The sequence below is a fragment of the Silurus aristotelis genome (genome assembly GCF_946808225.1).
Source record: "Silurus aristotelis genome assembly, chromosome: 14".
NCBI lineage: Eukaryota > Metazoa > Chordata > Actinopteri > Siluriformes > Siluridae > Silurus > Silurus aristotelis.
In genome coordinates, this window is record NC_139587.1 from 22,965,715 (window position 1) to 22,986,911 (window position 21,197).

The window sequence follows — 21,197 nt, forward strand, 5'->3', positions numbered from 1 at the left end:
CATTTCTTGAGTCCTGCACAAAGAATTGTGTAAAAAAAAAAAATGTCTATCTTGGCGAGTATTCACGTAAATTACATAAATATTACATACATGTTTAAAACTTTTTTGTGCTGTGTGTAAGCTATTGTGCAACAATATTATACTAACAATGAAATGTCTTTTTTTTATTAGTTTGCATGCATGTCAGCTAATGACAAAACAAAACAATTATATTTATGTTTGTATATGATACAGTTTATATACATTTCCCAAAATGTCTAATAAATTCTCCAAAATTCCAGTAAATTTCCATACATTTCTATTATGTTTCCAACTTGAAATATTTCCAAATATTTCCCAGATGAAGTTCTTTGAATTGAAAGAAATATTGTGTTGTTTTGATTATAATCTTAGAAGCAGTGAGCTATATATGAGCAGCATTAAAATCGTTTTATCCTCAAAGATCTCTCGATCCCTCCACAAGTCTCCATGACCTTAAAATGATGTTAGACTTCAGTGTAAGAGTTCGACTTGGAAATGAGTTTCCAAATAGCATCTAGAAGAATGAACTGCCCAGCTGGAGACAGAACTTTGCAGTCAGTCTGAATCTCGGCTAGCAGCAGGTCTCTGAGCTTTACAGTCCCCCTGAAGAGTCACTGTCATGCAGAGACAAGGCCGTGACAAAATTGACACAACTCGCTACTTCCTGCAGGATTTTTACCAAACATCACCACTACGAATTCAAACTCCAGAGACTCGAGTCAACAAAAAACTGAACACAAACATGATCTCACGGTACTTCAGGATGCACGCGTACAGGGAGAGTACATTAAGGATGGAATTTTATCGGAAGCTCACAGCGTGAGAACAGATATGCCATTACAGGTCTTCAGAGAAGCTTAATGATCATAATCAATAACAACAGGCATCCTGTAATCAGGGCAACATGATTACACGGAAACCCTGCAGCTCCTGACCGTGGAGAAAGATTGAATCATGAACCAGAAATGAGATTTGCATCGTGAGAACGAGACATACAGGAGAGGAATCTAATATAAAAGGTATCACATGACAAGATTGTTTCTTTACAGCTAAAATAATTGAAACCTTGAAGATAAATTGACTTAAAGGGAGAAAATCGGAAGAATGCAAATAATCACATAATTTATAACATTGGTGACCCCCGATTTGTCAAAAATTCGATGCTTCGATCGGATTCGTCTGATTTGACTTCCAATCTCACAGTCGAATCTTCACAGAGGTGTTATGAAACGAGGATCATGTGATTTCGTTATATGTGGGTGCTCAAACTCTGATTTCACATAGGAATACCGGTTTTCCTTTTATTTACAGCCTATTGTGATATTGTGTAAAAAGAAAAAAATGTTTTATCATATTTTTAAAATGCGTGAATACATTTCCATGATCCGTAACTGAAACAATCTCTGGGAAATTCTGTATATTTTGTGATTATTTAATTAATGACATTTTAAATGAATTTTGAATTGTTTTTCGGTGGTTTTTGCCATATATGCCATAAATATGAAGAGGGGGAAAAGTAGAAAAAAACTTTTCAAAAATACAAACCAGCTTCATGTCTCTTAGAGATCACTGAGTAAATGTTTTGGGCAATAAATTCTATTGTACAATAAACTGGATTGTTTCTCATTATACTAAAAGTTTCACCGACACTAAAGTTTAAAAAACATGAACAATTCCAACATTCAGATGTTCGAATCGGGTCAAAAACCGAAAGCTTTAGGGCTGACAAAAGTGATATATCATCAGCGTGTCACTGTGACTCACTGAGGTAAAGTCTATATTTTTGAATAATTTTCCAAACATTCCAACCGAATTTCTTCTCATTTTGAGTTTGTTTGCACTTTAGTATTGTGTGTGTGGGTATTTAAGCTTTATCTTAATGCGAGTATGTTGTATACACACATTTGACTGATTCGAGGAATGCCTTCGAGGTATGCTAATGCTAAAACTCTTCTAATAAAATTACCACCGAAGAAATGAGTTTCCAGTGGGTGTATTTGTAACAAACCCAGCTGTGTGTGTTGTTGTTAGTGTTAATATCTGAAGGAGGGCGTCCTCCTTTATGAGGATAAAAACGTGGTAAGAGGTAACAAGCGTCTTTCGGTCCAACGCTAGGCGACATCTGCACAGAAAATCACTGACGTGCATCCAATTCACACTACAATGATCCAGCAAACACAGAGTTTGGCATTAATTAAAAGAAAAAAAAGGATTACCTGGAATTTTTCTCAAAGGCAAATAAAGACCAACAAAGATCTGGCTGATCAGACAAACATAAAAATCACAGAACATGTAAAAAACAACACCAGGACCCCCATAAAAAAACCCCGAATCTTTTATTGAATTAGATTTATGAAAGATTCTTATTAGCACAGCAAATACAAGACAAACACGATTGTGTGTTGCATCACATAAACCAGAGCACAGTTTCTGTTCTTTTGACCTGTGATCATGGTCAGTTAACCAAAGCAGTAAAAGGGTTTGTACATTTATATATTTTTATCTATCTATAAATGTCAGAGCATTACATAAGCACTGCAAATTTACTTACTGATTCAGCAAGAGGTTGTGCAAAGTAATACACTTATATCACCTTCTACACAAAAGGAAAAAAGCCACAGTGCATAACCCAGTGTTCCACTGTAACACTATTGCAATAGGTGTGTAACGGTACACAAAATGTACATTTCGGTATGTACCTCGAAGGGGAAGAAATTCAAAACCTTAGAATTGCTTGTTTTTTTTTTTTTATGTTTTTTTTTTTTATTATTGTCGTTTATTATTAACATTTGTGAACATTAACACTTTTTTTTTTTTTTTACAATTTTAAATAAAATGCCAGTTTGGTTTTAATAATAAAAAAATTTAAAATACAAAATAATTTTTTTTTTTAAATAAAACTAATGCAAAACAATTCTTTATAATATTAATAAACTGAACAATCAATTTGGCACAAATTAAATTGATTCAATAAAATTGAAAAATAAAAATCTTTAATTTAATAAATTTTTTTCTAAATTTTTTAGAACCCATTTGGGCAATACAGATTAGTATATGTGTGTGTTTGGATGAACATTTAAAATGTTATATTTAATTTTCTAAAGATTTGTTGTACATAACTGTTCTATTTATTTCAGCATATTTTAACAAAATGTCTGCATGTAAGAAACACTAGATATTTATTCAATTTATATATTTAGAAATGCATTAATTCCTTCCATTCTTCATTCATTCATTCACTCCCTCGGTATGCAGAATTGTCAGGAATTTCTCCTTTTAAGAGAAAAATTATTAAAGCTGTATATAAAACGCAAAAGCAATTCATATCACTGGACAGGAAGTGGCAGCGATTTCCTGCATGCACAAAACAAATCATGTTTCCGTTACGGATCGAGTAGCCAGTAACGCGAGACGGAGACTAAACAAACTTGCAGTCTGACACTCAATATGTTCGGGTAGGAATCTCAGATTTTTTATACGTTCCGTGCGTAAAACAAGGATCGCATTCGGTACACATGGGCACCGTACTGAAAGCCCTGTACCAAAACGGTTCAGCACAAATAATGTGCAACAATGTTATTCATTTACATTAATGGCAAACACCCTTATACAGAGCAGAGGTGGCAAAAGTACACACATCGTTTACTCAAGCAAAATTACAGATACTCATGTTTTAAAATACTCTGGTAAAATTTTAAGTACTGACTACTAAACTACTAGTAAAGACGTTTGGGCTCTGACATGTACTAAAGTAAAAAGTAGCCATTAGTTGTATTTGTACTTCGTTACTTTTCACCTCTGATACAGAGCCAATTACAATGATCTCATTAGGCAGTTGAGAGTAAAGGGCCTTGCTCATGGGCCCATCAGTGCCAACTTAGCAGAGCTGGTACATATCAATCAGAAATTCTATCCAATTAGCTACCACGTCCCTTTAGAGTCCTTAAAATTGGTTTAGGTTGTCATTTTCCAGTGTTAGAATCCCTGTCGCAGCTTGAACGATGCAATCTATTAACCTTCAGGTGTGTTTCCCAGTCCAGCTGTGCAGTCGCGCTTGTAGAAAATGCTAATTGGAACCTGAGCGGACACTTGGACGGAAAATTCCATTCGCATTTTCCTTCGGAAATGATGCTTTTGCTTATCGAAGCCTCCTAATTGCTTCATAAATTCGCCCTGACACCTGTCACAACTGCTTATCAGCAATTAGATCGTTGTGCAACAGATGCCTAATATTTGGCTTTAAAAAGCCTAACAAGTATCCGGAATTAGTCAATGGGTCCCCAAGAGGGACTTGGTTTGTAAAACATGGACCGTGATCACCCGTGTAAGTGAATTACAGCTGCAATCAGAATAGCCAGTGGCGAGCTGAAATAAGGCTCTTCGCTCACGTCGAAACACACAGTGGGGATGAAAAGAGCATTTAATGGAGCCTTACATAGACAACAACAAAAGAGCTAATCAGACACCGGACACAGTCTTAATGCTGAACAATTGGAAGTGGGCTGAGTTAAGCGCTTTCGTTTAGCGGACACGGATAGACACGCCGTTTATAATTAGTCGAGTAAACAGTCGCTTCCCAAAGTAGGGTGAGATGGATAAGAAAGGAAAAAAAAATCACAGTATTTTAGATTATGACTAACACCACTTTCACAAACACAACACTAATTTATGTTGTTACAATGAACGTGTGTGAAAATGTGTGGACCTACGAATGCATTCGCGCTGCCATACTGAATGCTTTATGTAGAGAAAATCATCACTATATTCTAGGGTGTTATTATAGGGTTCACTCTCATCATCTTCATGTCAGTTATTTTCAAATAAGAGCACGCCATGAAATGATTTATCCCTTTTTTGTGGAGAGCTTGATGATTCACGGAGGAAGGAAGGAATAGGAGGCAGGTGACAGGTTACCAACAAAAACTCAGCTTTATTTGCCACGGTCAGGTTTTCTTCCATTCACGTTCACTTCTCATCTGTACACTACTCTCTCTCTCTCTCTCTCTCTCTCTCTCTCTCTCTCTCTCTCTCTCTCTCTCTCTCTCTCTCTCTCTGTGTTGTCTCTGCCCTTTTTATCCTCTCCATCACTGACTAGAACAGGGAACAGTCGCTACTAAAAATATGCACAGGTGGGTGATCCTGTATTCCTCCGACTCGTCTCCTATTCACAAACCAGCATCAACCACACCCCTCGCTTCCACACTTTTGTACCACAGAAACTAAAAGACTAGTACTTTTTATCCATTCATAGATACACTTAAAGACATGGGCCCTCTGCTAAACTAAACTAAACTTGTTCTTTTGATCTCTTATATTATAGCTCAATAAGCACAGCTTGTCATGTTTTAGAGATGTTACAAGAAGTCCTCCATTCTGAAGATCATCCTCTATATCTTTGGATCTGCTTGTTACAAAGCACCGACACTGGAGACTTCTTTTCAAATCTGCAAAATAAACATCTCACAGAAAAACATCACTGTGGTGACATGGTACGAGCTTTCTAACATCCGTTTACATGTAATCGCAAGTATGTAATTGCAACAGAAATACTAACCTTCTGACCAATCAGAATTGAGAATTCCTCAAACAAACAGTTCATATAAACCTCAATACACTATATTGAACGAAAGTTTATGGAAATGGCTGCATCTATTTAAATGTGCTTATTAAACATCCCTTTCAATATTTTGACCCCATTTGCCTCATAACCTCCACTCTTCTTCGAGGATGCCCTAGCAGATTTTGGAGTGTGCTTGTGATGATTTGTACTCAGACACAAAAGTGTTAGTAAAATCAGAAACTGATAGGGGGTGGGGAGGCCTGGGGTGCAATCAGCATTACAATTCATTCAAAATGTCTTCAATATTGTAAAGGTTAGAGCTCTATAACATATACCTGTTCGAGATCTTCCACTCCAACCCTCCAGATTTGGGTCTTCTACTTCAAATAAAGGAAAACTTTAATGCTACTGCATCCAACGACATCATACACGGTTGAGTGCCACCAACTTGGTGGTAACAGTGGAAAGTAGCACAAATGACTGGGAGAATCCGGTGTCCTAATACTTTTGCCAATATAGTGAAGATGCCCATACAATAGACTCTTCTGCAAACATTTTCTCAGAACTCTCATCAAGTGCTCCTAAACAGGGCAAAAGCTCTGTTACATCACTGGGAGAAGTAACTGCTGCCCCAGGTGTCTGTTTTTGCTCATTTTGTACAAGAAAAGTCCATTTCAACTGTAGGCCTAAAAAATACTTTGAACGTCCATGTGGTTGGAAAGAGCTGACACACTGCTGAATAATGAAACACCAAAGGCACAAAACTCCGCTTCTCAAACGGAAGAGCGAGAGAAATAAAGAGTGAGGGAAGAAGTGAGAGAGAGAGAGAGAGAGAGAGAGAGAGAGAGAGAGAGAGAGAGAGAGAGAGAGAGAGAGAGAGAGAGAGAGAGAGAGAGAGAGAGAGAGAGAGAGAGCGAGAGAGAGAGAGAGAGAGAGAGAGAGAGAGAGAGAGAGAGAGAGAGAGAGAGAGAGCACATGCATGGCTTATGTAATATGCAACACGAGACGACATATTCAGGTGCTGAATTTTCTAATATTCAAATAAAACATTCTGTCTATGGCATTTCTTTGGAATATTCGGAACGGATCAGAACAGTTTAATATACACATTTATAAAAAAATACATATATTTTATTTTATATTCACATATAAAAAATCAACTGGATATAACTAAGAAATAGAGGCTTCCATTGGACAATTGCTGCAGTGATAAAGAAAAGAGAAGCAACTCAATCCATCACTCAGGGTTAAATACCTTGTTGCAGCTGAAATGATATAAACAAGACATATCCTGTGGCCATGAAAAAGATGTTACTCTGTTTCAAAAAGGTCAAATTCTTGAATGATCGTGATCGATGATCACATAAATGCTCACGAAAAACCACAGAAGAATTCTCAGCTATGTTTAATAGTGAAAGCATTTCCTCATGCCTAATGTGAAGAGAACTCCTGGGATTGGGACTATACAGTTGTGTAGCCTTGAGGAAAACACTTAACAATAAGGCTAATAAAGACTTCCATTTTCTATTAGCACATAGATTGGACCCTGTGCTCAATGAGTCCAGATTTACTCTGTTCCAGAGTGATGGGTACATCAGGGTAAAAAGAGAGGGGGATGAAGTGATGCAATCATCATGCCTACTGCCTACTGTACAAGTCTGTGGGGGCAGTGTTATGATCTGGGGTTGCTTCAGTTGGTCAGGTTTAGTTTCAGCATCGCTATTGTGACCAGAAAATGAGGTCAGCTGATTAATCCAAATAGACAGGGTTTTTTTATGAATGTATTTTTATTAGATTCCAACATGACAATGCCATGATTCAGGTTTAAATTGCAAAAGCATGGTCCAGGAATCACAAGATATCACTTACACACATGGACTGGCCACCATAGAATCCTGACCTTAACCCCATTGAAAATTGCTTGGATGTGCTGGAGAAGACTTTATGCAGTGGTCAGACTCTCCTATCATCAATACAAGATCTTAAAGAGATGTTAATGCAATTCTAGACTTAAATAAATGTTGTGACATTGCATACGCTTATTGAAACAAGCTTCGAACAGCTGCTGAGTAGTTAAAAACACAGTAGCAGTAAAATCCAGACATTTTGAATTTCACACCAAGCATTTTACATTATTATGATTTTACCTTTGCACAGAATTTATAATGAATTTCTCTGTTTTTGTATTTTTCCTTCATGGCAAAAAAAAAAGGAAACAAGCAAATGGTGGCACAGGAGAGTTTCAGAAGTACAGAAGATCTTGCACAATTTCTAATATAGCAATTTGTGCTTGGCCCATTTTTCTTTGCACAGGAGTGTATTACTGAACATAACTTTAAAGTTATTGGGTTGCCTAATTCTCTAAAACAAGTAGATGGCTTTTCTAACAATGATTCGAAATGCCACCTAACTCTACCTTAAAAGAAAAAAATCATTTGGGATTATTTTGTTAGCGTTCAAAAATTCTGTCCATCCAAGAGTGTTTTTAGTGCAAGATTGAAAGATCAAGCTGTTAAATGAATGTTTTTATATGGAATTATCATGTAACCAATAGATGAACTGAAAAGATATTCTTTTTTTTTCCTAACCGGTTCAAGGTCACAGCAAGAGAAAAAAAATTTATCTTAAAAAGTTTTCTCAAATTAAATCTTTCCTGTACTTTAAGCATACAATTCAACAACAAGAACATTTAAACTTTCCCAATGATGCTGTTCTACAGATAAATGGATGAAAAAATGTTCTGGAAAGGTTCGATAAATTTGTCTTTGCTTCACTTCACCTGACTTGACTTTTTTTATTTATACTTCTTGCCTGCTATTTCCAACAGCTTTTTTTTTAAACGTTCTAATTATTAAAAAGATTATCATTTGACCCCAAACCAAGCTATATGTCATGCAAAACGACCTGCAAGTGCAAGTCTTATCAGGCAGGAAAATCCAAACTTCAGACAAAAACTGTAGTTGAAAACAAGCGATAGTCAGGTGAGATGCAAATGATATCCAGAGAGGCGAACAACAGAATACGAAAAACGGAGGCAGGGTGGTTTAGCAACAAGAGATCCAATACGTAATATAAAACTCTCTGTAAGTCTGGAGAACAGGTCACAGAGAACATTACTTTGAGTTAGGGAGAGGAAGTCTCTTTAAAAGAGTGTGTGTAACAGCACACTTGCTCAATTAGTAACTGGGAGACACGAAACAGAAAAGTGTGTGTCCATATCAGGAAGCCGTGGTACTGACCTGACACTATACCAACAGCCAGGCTGTGTCTCAATCCACATAAGATTTTATATAATAATAAATATAATACTTTTGATGCACAATTTTGGCTTGCTATTCAGTACGATATTTGCAGTTTAAGACGCAGTCTCAGCACTCAGAGGCTCCACAAATGCAAACCCATGTGAGGTTACATCATTTTTCAAACACCTGTGACCATCGAAAAAGCCACCCTCACAAAGAGTAAATACTGTGTGTGTGTGTGTGTGTGTGTGTGTGTGTGTGTGTGTGTGTGTGTGTGTGTGTGTGTGTATGTTTGTGTGTGTGTGTGTGTGTGTGTGTGTGTGTGGCACTTCTTTCTCATGTACAAATGGAATACATTTATAGTGAGATTTGTCCAGTCATTTTAACATTCTGTCAACAGTAAAAAGCTGAGACTCTGCGATAAAGTCAGTGAAAAAGAAAACTAGCGAACAGTATGCTAAATAAAACGATGTGACAATCTGAAACCTTTTACAGGTACGAAATCTGCTGCGCTGTTCACAACCCCGAACACACTGCCCTCGCATCTTTTTCTGCCGGCAGCTAAATTCTATCGGATCTGACAAAAAGTTTCTCTAAAATCCGCCAGAATCACATTAGCAGTTTGCATCGTGTCACCACACACAGATTTTCTGTATTTGTTTGTATTTGAAATCATGTAGTAGGTTAGTGTAAAATCGCATGCTGCGCATGATCGTATCTTTGTTAGCTATTTTGCTGACTGATTCAAGCATTACGTTTCTGCTCAAACAGTTAGACGAGCTAAAATTTGAAAACAATTCTGAAAACACAAAGAGGGAAGAAAAAAAAAAAACAATTTGAGACAACAGTTGAGACTGTGCATATGTAGTGACTCATCTTCGCAGTCGTCTTGTCTTCAGATGCTTCCACCCCAGACACTGATGTCTGATTATGAAACCTTTTGTACTGACACATCGGAAACATCGAAAACAAAAGACGTGTCTGAAGCCTATGGGGTTTATGTTGTCTGGTAAAAACTAAAACCTTTAACCTGTGACTTTCTTGTACATAAATGTTGCTGCTACATTGTAAAGTAAGAAAAAAACGTTGTCATGTTGCTTGTTGCATTTAGACTGGACAAAATAAACCGTAAGTGAGAGGTTTATCATGATTTACAAACAAACTGACTAAAGCCTAAAACTTAAATAATGTACCCATGCTGAACATTCAACATATAAAACACAAGCAGAGAAAAGATGACGATGATCAGGTGATCAGGAATGTCTTTGTTCTCAGTTATGTTTACATCACTGACTCCCTCTGTCTCATCCACTTCTTGTTGCCTTCTGCCTTGCTCATTAGTAGCTTCATAATCTTGCATCTCTGGTGAGTAGGTTGGATTTTATTTACATTTTAATGTTTTTGTCAGGTTATTAGACAAATATTGATTCTGAACTGCTCCAGATGATGTTAGTGCACAGCTGCGGTTGTAGTGTAGAGGTTTGGAGTGGGTTTCTTGCTTTAGAAAAATGGTAATCACTCTCCATATGTGAAATTCCTCTCTCTCTGTAATGCCACATGTTGTTATATTGCGTTAGTGTATAGTATTGATGGTTTCCATAATTGCGACGTGATCGTGGTGGTATTAAGAGGTGGATTAATTCTGTTTCTCACTGAGGGCCCAGGTACCAAATGCACGGCCCTCCACTGGAAGAACCACATATGGTTGGAAAAGTCAGGTGTCCAAATACTATGTTTATAGAGTGTATCTCTTTTACACTTTTGACAAATACTTGCATATGTTATATGTTTTTTATGGGTGGCAGGCTGTCAGGGCCAGCAAGGTCTTCTCTGCTGGGCTCAACACTACCAGAATCGCTGACTTACATTTTAATATGTATTTATTTAAATGCATTTTAGTGTGTGTTTATGTTTTGCTAGGGTCAAAGAAATCTACCTTGAGACCTTCAGAATCAACAATGCAGGTGCCTTTAGCATAATAAATCTGTTGCTTTAACCGATCAGATTTCGAGTTGGTGACAACGGGGCCATCAAGCAGGCATACAATCAAGTCTGCACTTTTACGTCCTTTGATTGGATGGTCTGAAAGTACACTAGTCAGAGCTGGCAAACCGCATCCGAAAGAAATAATGTGCACAAATACATATATATTCATGTGGATTCAATAGCTGTTTTTTTTTTTTCATATCACAATAAATGAAAGCGGAGAAGAAATGTATTTGGTTGCAGGTAAACTTACAAGGACATTTTCAAGACAGACTTTTCAAGCTGGACATCGTAAGGAAAGGTCAGCCAAAACAGTTCAAACAGTTGGAAAGCTTTTTAATGAACCATATATACTTTTGTGATTTCTATCCTGTAGAATTTCGACAAAAATTTGCCTTAGTTTCAAATTGCCTGGGAAACCGTAATACCCAGGTTTTCTGTGGTTGGAGAACTGTCACATATTGATGCTTATAGTATAGATGATGTATGTGTGCAGTGAATGAGAGGAGACTAATTAAATTGTGTTCATTGAGTTTCTTGCTTTAGTAATGGCATACATTGTGTAAGAGATACCTTTCTGTGATGCAGCACTCTGTTATGCTGCATTTCTGTATAATATTAAGAGTTTCTATAGCCTTGGCATTATAAATGATGGTATTAAGAGGTGGAGTGATTCAGGTAGGACACCACTGAAGTCCTTGGTGTGAATTGCATGACTTGCCACTGTTGTTTACCTATTATTGTTCTATCATAACATAGTCTCATTTACCATTTATACTAAAATTTGTATTTGTCTACATTAAGCCAGATGCATTTAAAAACACATCTTTTAATTTGCTCTCAAGTTGATGTAATTGAAATGGAGATTTTTGTGTTGTAATGTGGACTGAACCACCCAAGACATATTTCTAGTCATGTGATGCTACTTCCTTGTTAACCCACAGCCACAAATCTAACTATTAATCTGTCAGTGTAAAAATCTTGATGCTTTTCTTTCAAGAAAATGAAAGCCAAAGTCTGAGAGAACGATTGGATCAACGATTTTTGGAAAGCCTTTGAAAGCACACGAATGAATGTGGATGTAGCCTCAATATTAACTGCACATATTCATTACCCATAGCGTTCTTATTAATTTATACTGTGCATATATTTGCATATTCAGCTGCACTTGGTAATTTGCACAATGCTACTGTTTGCATTTCTGGTAGGTCTTTTTAAACAGTACCAGTACTGTGCAATTACAATAAAGTTGCATCCACACTATATAGATAAAGTATTTGGACACCTGACCAGGAGCCCCAAACAATGCCTCTGTGCACAAAGTCTGCTCCATGAAGATGTTTTGAGTAGAAGACTTTTGAGTGGTCTGCTATAGAGTGGTCTGTAATATGAAATGCTGAATGCACCCCAGGCTCCCTCATCCTTGTATCTGAGCACATATCTCCACAATCACACATCTAGTGAAACATCTTTCCTGAAGAAATGAGGTTATGATAACAGCAAATAGAGACAAAATGTGGAATGGGATGTTCAAAAAGCACATACCAAATTTATGGTCAGGTGTTCATAAACTTTGTCTGTCTATCTATCGATCTATCTGTCTATCTGTCCATGTATAAAGTAAATAGTGTTTATCAGAGCGTTTATCAGCACTGTGTTTGTTTACCGCTTGTAGAGCATCCAATTCAGACACCAGGTATCGTTCGTATCGACTGTGCACAAAATGGCGTCAACATCACACGCAGTCTCCTGCAATACAAAAGACGTAATTTAGAATGCATTGTGGCGTGGGGGGTCAGCTGGATGTCACAGACTGGAGATAGAGAAAGTACAGTAATGAAGCCATCTGCTTGTTGAGCTTCAACTCGGCTGACATCTCCGTTTCAGATACAGATTCCTCTGTGAACAGCTGTCGCTCTACTCCTTAGTTCTATACAGTCTGATTCACACATGACAGGAGAAACCAAAATGAATCATGGCTGAAGATGAAACACCCTACACACCCACACACACACACCCTTGGCTGGAGTTATCTCAGGGCTCTGACGATGCAATTTTCACGCATGCATGTGACACGAGAGCGCCCTTTCAGAGGATCGGATGCTCTTCCTGTGTGCATGTGCAGCTGCTGCTCTGGCTCGCACAAAAGGCCTGAAAATAAAACGAGGCAAAGAAAAAGGCTCTTATTTGCATGTGCAGCATGAATATTTATAAGATTTGTGGGTTGGATTAATATGAAGTGCTCTCCGCAAACACCTTTCTGCGCAAAATCTCTCTTATTTGCAGCACAAGGCCTAAAATCTGAACTGGGCGGAGGTGTTATTTATTTGGTGCTAATTTTTCATCATGGAGAGGAAACAACCTGTCTGATCTGTGGAAGTGAAAAACGTGTATGCTACAAGTGCCCTTCTATACCATGGCATATTTGATTCATTGTATTACATTGAAATGTAATTATTGATAGTATTATTAATTGTATTGCTGTTGTTCTTCTTTTTGCTTTTTCCAATTCAGAGCTAAAGATCGATCGGAATCCCCTGCAACAAACATCTGCAAAAACATCTGCAAATAATATATTATTATATTTATGATTAAAAAGTTGAATAATCATTTGAAAACAGGTCCCGTCAGTCGTCTTCTTATGAATGACTTGTTTGTCATTGAGTCAGAGTTCCTGATGTAAAGCAGCCCTTCATTACCGAACACCAAGTAACTAAAAAAATGTTAAAACGATTCAAACGAATTCATCTATGAGATCACAGGGTTGTGTATGCGAATATTTGATCTGTTAATATGTTAGTGGTTGCATATCTCAGATTTATTGCGTGACTCGGCCAGAGAAAAGCTGTTGCTTTTAAACATTGTTTAATTAATCAACTGAGTCAGTGTTATGGTGAAGGAACAGATCAAATAGGCGAATTGATGGAAGGTTTTGCGAAGAAACTGCATGCTTCCTTGTAAAAGTCTTTTGGGTATTTTTAAAATACAGAAATACAATAGTTTATTTTGATACATGGCGTGGCTGCGGCATTATGCGGTTTATTTTGATGTGCTTAAAGTAAGGGTATTTGTTATTGTATTTTAAAATACATTTTGATGAATCTTCGTGCAACCCTGCTTAGCAACCCCATCGCACACACACACACACACACACACACACACACACACACACACACACACACACACACACACACACACACACACACACACACACACATGCCATTAGGTCTGATTAGGAATAATGATGACAGATCTAAAATTGCATACATATTGACCTGTTCTCATTTGGAACATTACCGCTAGCATGACAGCACCTTCTAAATCACATATCTTTTGAATGCAAACTCATTTCGCCACTAAAGGCTTTTTATCACGTACGGGAAACTGCGCTTTCATCCAAACTCTGGGTAAACAATTAACACTGTGATGTCCTCTGAGCTTCTGTGTCACTGCATCTTGTCAAACAGAACCACATAAAAAAACACTACTCAGCAGTAAGCGTTCTAACAACAGCAAAATACCGGAATATTACAGTGTTATTTTTTTACTGGATTTTGGACGTGGTCTGTGTACACTGCATATATTCGTCTTTTTGTTTTGCTCATTTTTTGCTTTTTTTTTTTTTACTTTGTAAGTTGTGGTCCTTTTATGAACAACCTGGATGTAAAATAACTGACCAACCAGTCGGTGCATAATCCATTAGTGGCTTCATGGAACATTCTGGCTTCGCTCCAGGAAGTAAATACGGCTCACTACATGCTTTTCACAAGCAACAAGAAAGTGACAGTAACTGACTCGTCCTGCTCCGCCTCACAGTGCCCCATCCCATAATAGCCCACCCCATGTTCATCCACATTATCTGTAAGCTATGAATATGTTGCTTTAGTCTGTATTATGGTCCTTTTTCATAAACTTAGCGTAACCATGGTACACATAGTGCAACAAATAAAGCATGATGACTCCTAGAATTAGTATATCCAACTGTATATCCACCGCAACTGTAATGTAGACAAGTCAATGAAAATCCAATTGACTCCTATGGTAAAATACAGCACTAATGGAAGAGTTGTTCTCTTTCGAAGTTGTGTCTACGCTGGGCTCTAAAAATCCTTACTGGCAAGCTCAGGACCAGAATTATGCATTACTGATGCTTACTCTTTTTGTGTGATAGGTAGAGACGGTAGAAGGTACAATCAGCTCATGCCACCATTAAGTTACACGGCAGGCGAACGATAGAACGATCAAAAGAAAATAGTGGCAAATGAGAAATGAGTTTAGAAAGTAAAAACAGAAAAGAGGGAGACACTGGGTAACTAGAAAGTCATTGGGATTTTTTAGGACTTCTGTGGAACTCAATTGCTTTGTTTCTGTTGAAGACTTCTTTTGGAACCACAACCATGAATTTTGAACGAAGTCTCTTTTTTGTCCTTTTTGCGCAAATGGCTCCAAAGTGAACATTTCTCTATAAGAAAAGCCCACCAATAAAAATCACCTCAAGGTCCAGGATAGGATGTTAGATTGGAAATATTGTAAACATTTTGAGGGCAATGATCATATTTGGTATTGTGAGAGTTTAAACGATATGAAATACACTTTGTGTGATTAAAGGAATAAAGAAATTGTCCAGAAACAATAAAAAAGCCATTTTTATCTATTTCTACTATAAGTATTAAATCAATCAAAAATCGAATGGACGTGTTGCACATGGCCTTTTAGTTGTTAAATTACAGGTATCGTGCTATTGTTCTTTTCCTTATTTAATGTTTTATATTGTGTTTCTGTGCGAATGTATCCTGCTGATTGTTTTGCATAAGGTATACATTCGCTTTCTTTGTCCTGCTTCAGACGGAGTCTGCTCCAGCACCCTGCTGATTCCTAGTTAAATCGACTTGTTTCAGTTTTAGCTCAGAATGTGCAGTCATTATTGACATGCCTTATTCTATTGTAGCTAGTCATATTTTAATGCAAGGCTACAACCCCCACCACCACCATCACAACGTAAATAATTAAAACAAGTCATTTTTCAATAGTTAAAACAAAAAAAACTCATCAAAGACATCATTAGTTTTATTAGAACACCTAAATGCTGACAAACAACAGAAAAAAAAACTGTGTCACTTTAATAAACAGCCACTCAGCCTACAAATGACATTTTCCAGCTTCACTGCTTTTTTAGGCCACACTGTTAGTGAAGGAACAGTAGGTGTGTATGTTATTTTATGTGTGTAGGTCATATATAGTATGCGTGTATGTTATTTTGTGCATACACATATAAATGTGTGCATGTTACTTTAAATAACGCGACGCAATACATAAGGAAAGTAATAAATATGTGTGTGTTATTTGAAAACAGACAGCGCTACATGGAAGCTCATATCCATCTACAGTGATGCTCAGTATCCAGGATGGGATGGTTTTTTTCCCCATTTTGATAACGATCTTCCAGCCACAGTAGAATCTGTTGCTCTTAACTAGATGAGTGAGATTTAATGTTGAAACACAACCCACAGCATTGAATTTGTATTTTTTTTACATTGTGCAGGGTAACAATTTGAGTGGTCAGAAGTGAAGCGGTGTGTGTGTGTGAGCAAAGTGCATGAAGTCCATTACAGCAAAAATAAATAAATAAATAAATAATAATAATAATAATAATAATAATAATAATAATAATAATAATAATAATAGGGAAAATCACAGTGTAGCCTTTTGCTGTTGGCAGACGGTAAAACTTGAACCCATGACCTTCTGTTCAGAAGTCTGACATCTTATCAACTAAGCTACCACTTCCCTTCAGCATCTACTAACTAGCTAGTACACTATATGCGTTTCACACCACAGCTCTAGTTAAACTGCATCCCAAAATATGAAATATAAATAGAAGTAAAAGGTTATAAATATGGGCAAACAATAGCTCTAAGACCTGATTTTCAATACATTTTTTGCTTTTTTATTTTTATTTTATTATTTTTTTTTTTTTATCATTCCCATGTAACCAGTTTTTTTCCCCAATCAACAAAGCTGAGTGCTGAAAGCCCATTCCTGCAGCCCTTGATTACCTGACTCGGTCATGCTGAGAGCTGGAACACAACAGAAAAATGTGAAGTGCCTTCGGTCCTTGAAGAAACAAAACTACCAAGCCAGAAGTGCTCGAAGTGCCCGTGCGCTAATACTTTAACTGTCTTTCCGGCGGACGTGTCTCTTTTCAGAAACAGAGGTGGACTTTGCAGGTGGAGGTTAGGTGAAGGCTGACACTGAAGGGCTGCGCTTGCCCAACGGCACCGAAGCTGTTACACAGGCTCCAGACGTCTGACTGCCTAAAATTTGCCTGTAATTGTGTGCAGTTCGGCGCTGACACTCAGAAAACAGGGGGAGCTGTGATTCCCACTAATCCACAATCGGTCACTCCAACCTTGAAGCTACATTGCTGCTCTGCCTGCTGAATCTTTAATGCCTGAATAAGGCAAACAAGCTGCTGAGAGGCTCGAGCATGAACACGGGCTCCAAACTGACACTTGCCGATTCTGCACTGGGGCAGAATGAATAGAAATAATTTATTGTCTTGTAACAAATACTAGTATATTAAAAAGCAGACTGTTTAAAGTAGACAGAAAAGCTACAATAACTCTCATAAACACTCTTTACAAACACTGACATGTTGAAGAGCATCTCTACAACTTTCCCTCCTATCAGCTAAGAACAATCTGAGGCTCAGTAAAATTGGATAGATGAAGATAGAGGGCGGATCTAGTCTTGTTTTTACATATTAACTGTTAACACACAAAAAATGCAAACAATATTGAACAATATAATTAGGACTAATATAAAAAAATTTTTTTTTAGGATTTTTAAAGCAGAAAGTGAACATTTTGTCCTCAAAGTTGACATGTTAAAAGCAGGAAAAATGTTTTTGCCCCTTCCTGATTTCTTATTTCTTTGCATGTTTGTCACACTTTAATGTTTAGGATCATCAAACTATTTTACATATTAGTAAAAAAATAACACAAGTGAACACAACATACAGTTTTTAAATGAAGGTATTTATTATTGAGGGAAAACAAAATTCAAAATTACTTGGCCCTGTGTTAAAAAGTGTTTGCCCCCCTGTTAAAACTGTGGTTTATCACACCTAAGTTCAATTTCTCCAGCCACAGCCAGGCCTGATTACTGCCACACCTGTTCACAATCAAGAAATCTCTTAAATAGGACCTGCCTGATAAAGTGAAGTAGACCAAAAGATCCTCAAAAGCTAGACATCATGCTTAGATCCAAGGAAATGTCTAAAGCTTTGGGACTCCAGCAAACCACATTGAGAGCCATTATTCACAAATGGCAAAAACATGGAACAGCGGAGAACCTTCCCAGGAGTGGCCGGCCGACCAAAATTACCCCAAGAGCTCACAAAAGACCCCACAACAACATCCAAAGAACTGCAGGCCTCACTTGCCTCAGTTAAGGTCAGTGTTCATGACACCACCATAAGAAAGAGTCTGGGCAAAAATGGTCTGCATGGCAGAGTTCCAAGACAAAAACCACTGCGGAGTAAAAAAACAACATAAAGACTCGTCTCAGTTTAAGTTATACCACCTCGCAGAAAAAGAACATCATACGAACAGTAAAATACGGTGGTGGTAGTGTGATGGTCTGGGGCTGTTTTGCTGCTTCAGGACCTGGAAGACTTGCTTTGATAAATGGAACCATGAATTCTGCTGTTTACCAAAGAATCCAAATGATCCAAAACACACCAACCACCACAAATCCACCTCTGAATGGCTGAAGAAAAACTAAATGAAGACTTCAGAGTGGCCTAGTCAAAGTCCTGACCTGAATCCTATTGAGATGCTGTGGCATGAAATTAAAAAGGCGGTTTATGCTCGAAAACCCACCAATGTGGCTGAATTACAGCAATTCTGCATAGATGAGTGGAACAAAATTCCTCCACAGCGCTGTAACACACTCATTGCAAGTTATTGCAAATGCTTGATGGCCCAACTAGTTACTAGGTTTAGGGGGCAAACACTTTCTCACACAGGGCCATGTAGTTTTGGATTTATCAATAATAAAAACCCTCATATATATATATATATATATATATATATATATATATATATATATATATATATATATATATATATACGATGGGCTTTTTCAAAAAGTAAACAATAAATTACATACTGTACATTAAAGCAGCAGCTGCACTATTCTAATATATAGTTATAAAATTTCCTAAAATATTTAATAAAACACAAGGACTGCTCTTAAGCCAGGGTTATGTAATGTTTAATGCAGTCAAATATAGTGAAAGAAAATCAATTTATACCCTTTTTCCCACTACGGCCAAATAAAACGAGTCAGAAAAAAGATTATGTAGGGCTTTTTTACAGTGAAGTTCAAGCTCTTTTACAGCGCTTAAAAAAAAAAGAAAAAACCAAAACAACATTTGAGTTTCAATTTATGGATTTCCATCGATTATAAAACAAAAAACCTGTAGCGACGTTTCTCACTGGAGGACTTCCTGATTGCAGATAATCATCCTGACTGAAAATGTTTACATATTTACAAGACATCATAAGGTCAAGACGTCAATGCCTTTCTCATCGAGCTTTGAGATCACTACGGTTTTCAACACGCACTCTTTATCCAATTCCAACAGGTAATAAATTAATACTAGCAGGATGGCATTTGATGGCAGTTGCCACATGCTGCCAACTTCAGCTCTGTTAGTTCTGGCTTTATATTAATCTTCATGTAAATCAGGTATCTATAAGAATAATTTCTGAATGAAAATTATTCTATAAGAATAATTCATTCACAACATCATCACAGACAAGAACTGAAACATTGCTACAAGTTTTTTGTGAGGAGATAAAGATAGGAAAAGAAGCACTCTGAGGTTTTCCATCATGGGAGAGTCTTCATTATGGAGGAAAGTGTGATTTCTCGCTAACAGAACAAACTGCATTATTGTCTCATTATCTCTTGGGTAAAAGATGAGAGGATGGTAAAGGAAAATATCTGTTATAAAAAAAAAAAGAGAAAGCAGGAATCTTGTAGCTTAAAAAACAAAAAGTGTGTGATGTAATTGAATGAATCCATTTTTTTTTTTTTTTTTACATTATCAAACACACTAGAGTAGGCCAAAAGTATTCAGACACCTGGCTATTCCTACCATATGTGGCTCTTCCCCAAACTGTTACCACAAGGTTGGAGGCACACAATTTTTATAGGATGTCTTTGGGTGTGCTAGCATTGAATTTTCCCTTCACTTAAACTAGTTTAACCAAACCTGCTCCAGCATGACAATGCCCCTGTGCACCAAGCCAGCTTCATGGTTTACATGGTTTGGAGTGGCCAACAATTATAAAATAATATCAGACCAAATCAAATCTTGAAATCTTCAATCCAAAATTGGAATGCTGATTGCACCCCAGTCAACAAACCTCTAAACCATAATCCAACTTCTTATATACTGTACCATAATCTAGGCATTATAACTGAAAATGGGGACAAAATATGGAATGGCATGTTCAAAAATACGCATATAATCAGACGTCCACAAACCTTTGTTTATTTAATTTAGCTATATAGCTGAGGAATTTATGGGGAAATAGCTGAGGAGTATTTGTTGGCAAAAAAAAAACAAACACTTTTTAAACATTCAGGGTGGTAAACGGCAAACCAGCTCATTGTTTATTTTCCTTGAATAGCATTTCCTCTCGTTTTATTATTCACCTGAGCACTACAGCCTCAGCACGAGTAAAATAGCAGATTTAAAAATATACACAGACCAGCTATAACATTAAAACCACCTGCCTAGTTTTGTGTAGGTCCCCCTTGTGTGGCCCAAACAGCTCTGACCCTTCACAAGACCACTGAAGGTGTGATGTCGGGTCTGGCACAAGATATTAACAGCAGATACTCTGAGTCCTGGTGCAAGCCGAAGCCTCAACATATCAAATTCGTTGTCCAGCACATCCTACTGACATCTGAGGAATTGGAAGGCCGGATTTCGGTTTGTGTTCCTTCGACCGTCCCTGAGCAATTTTTTTTGCAGTATGGAAGTGTGAAAGGTTATAATAAAATGACTTTATGGTTAATTAATATTATCTCATAATAACTAATAATAAGAGAGAAATCAATCATTTTAAATCTATTCAGAGAAAATAAGTCCACATGGCACAAATGTTGGCACCCTTTGTGAAAAATATGCACTCTTTAGTTAGCTTTTGCTCTCTCGTCTTTTTCCTAAAGCAGTTTCTGCAGTGTGGAAGGACATATTATCCTGCTGAAACAGGCCACTGCCATTAAGGAACACTGTTGCCCTGAAATGCCATGGCAACTATATCCTATCCCTTCACAGATGCCACTGTAACATGATCATGAATCTTATT

General features: G+C 37.2%; 1 protein-coding gene across 30 annotated transcripts in view; it reads right to left on the reverse strand.

Moving 5' to 3' along the window:
* magi2b (membrane associated guanylate kinase, WW and PDZ domain containing 2b) overlaps nt 1-21,197 on the reverse strand; it is a 163,021-nt gene that overhangs the window by 98,957 nt on the left and 42,867 nt on the right. The gene's annotated exons all lie outside the window — the stretch shown is intronic.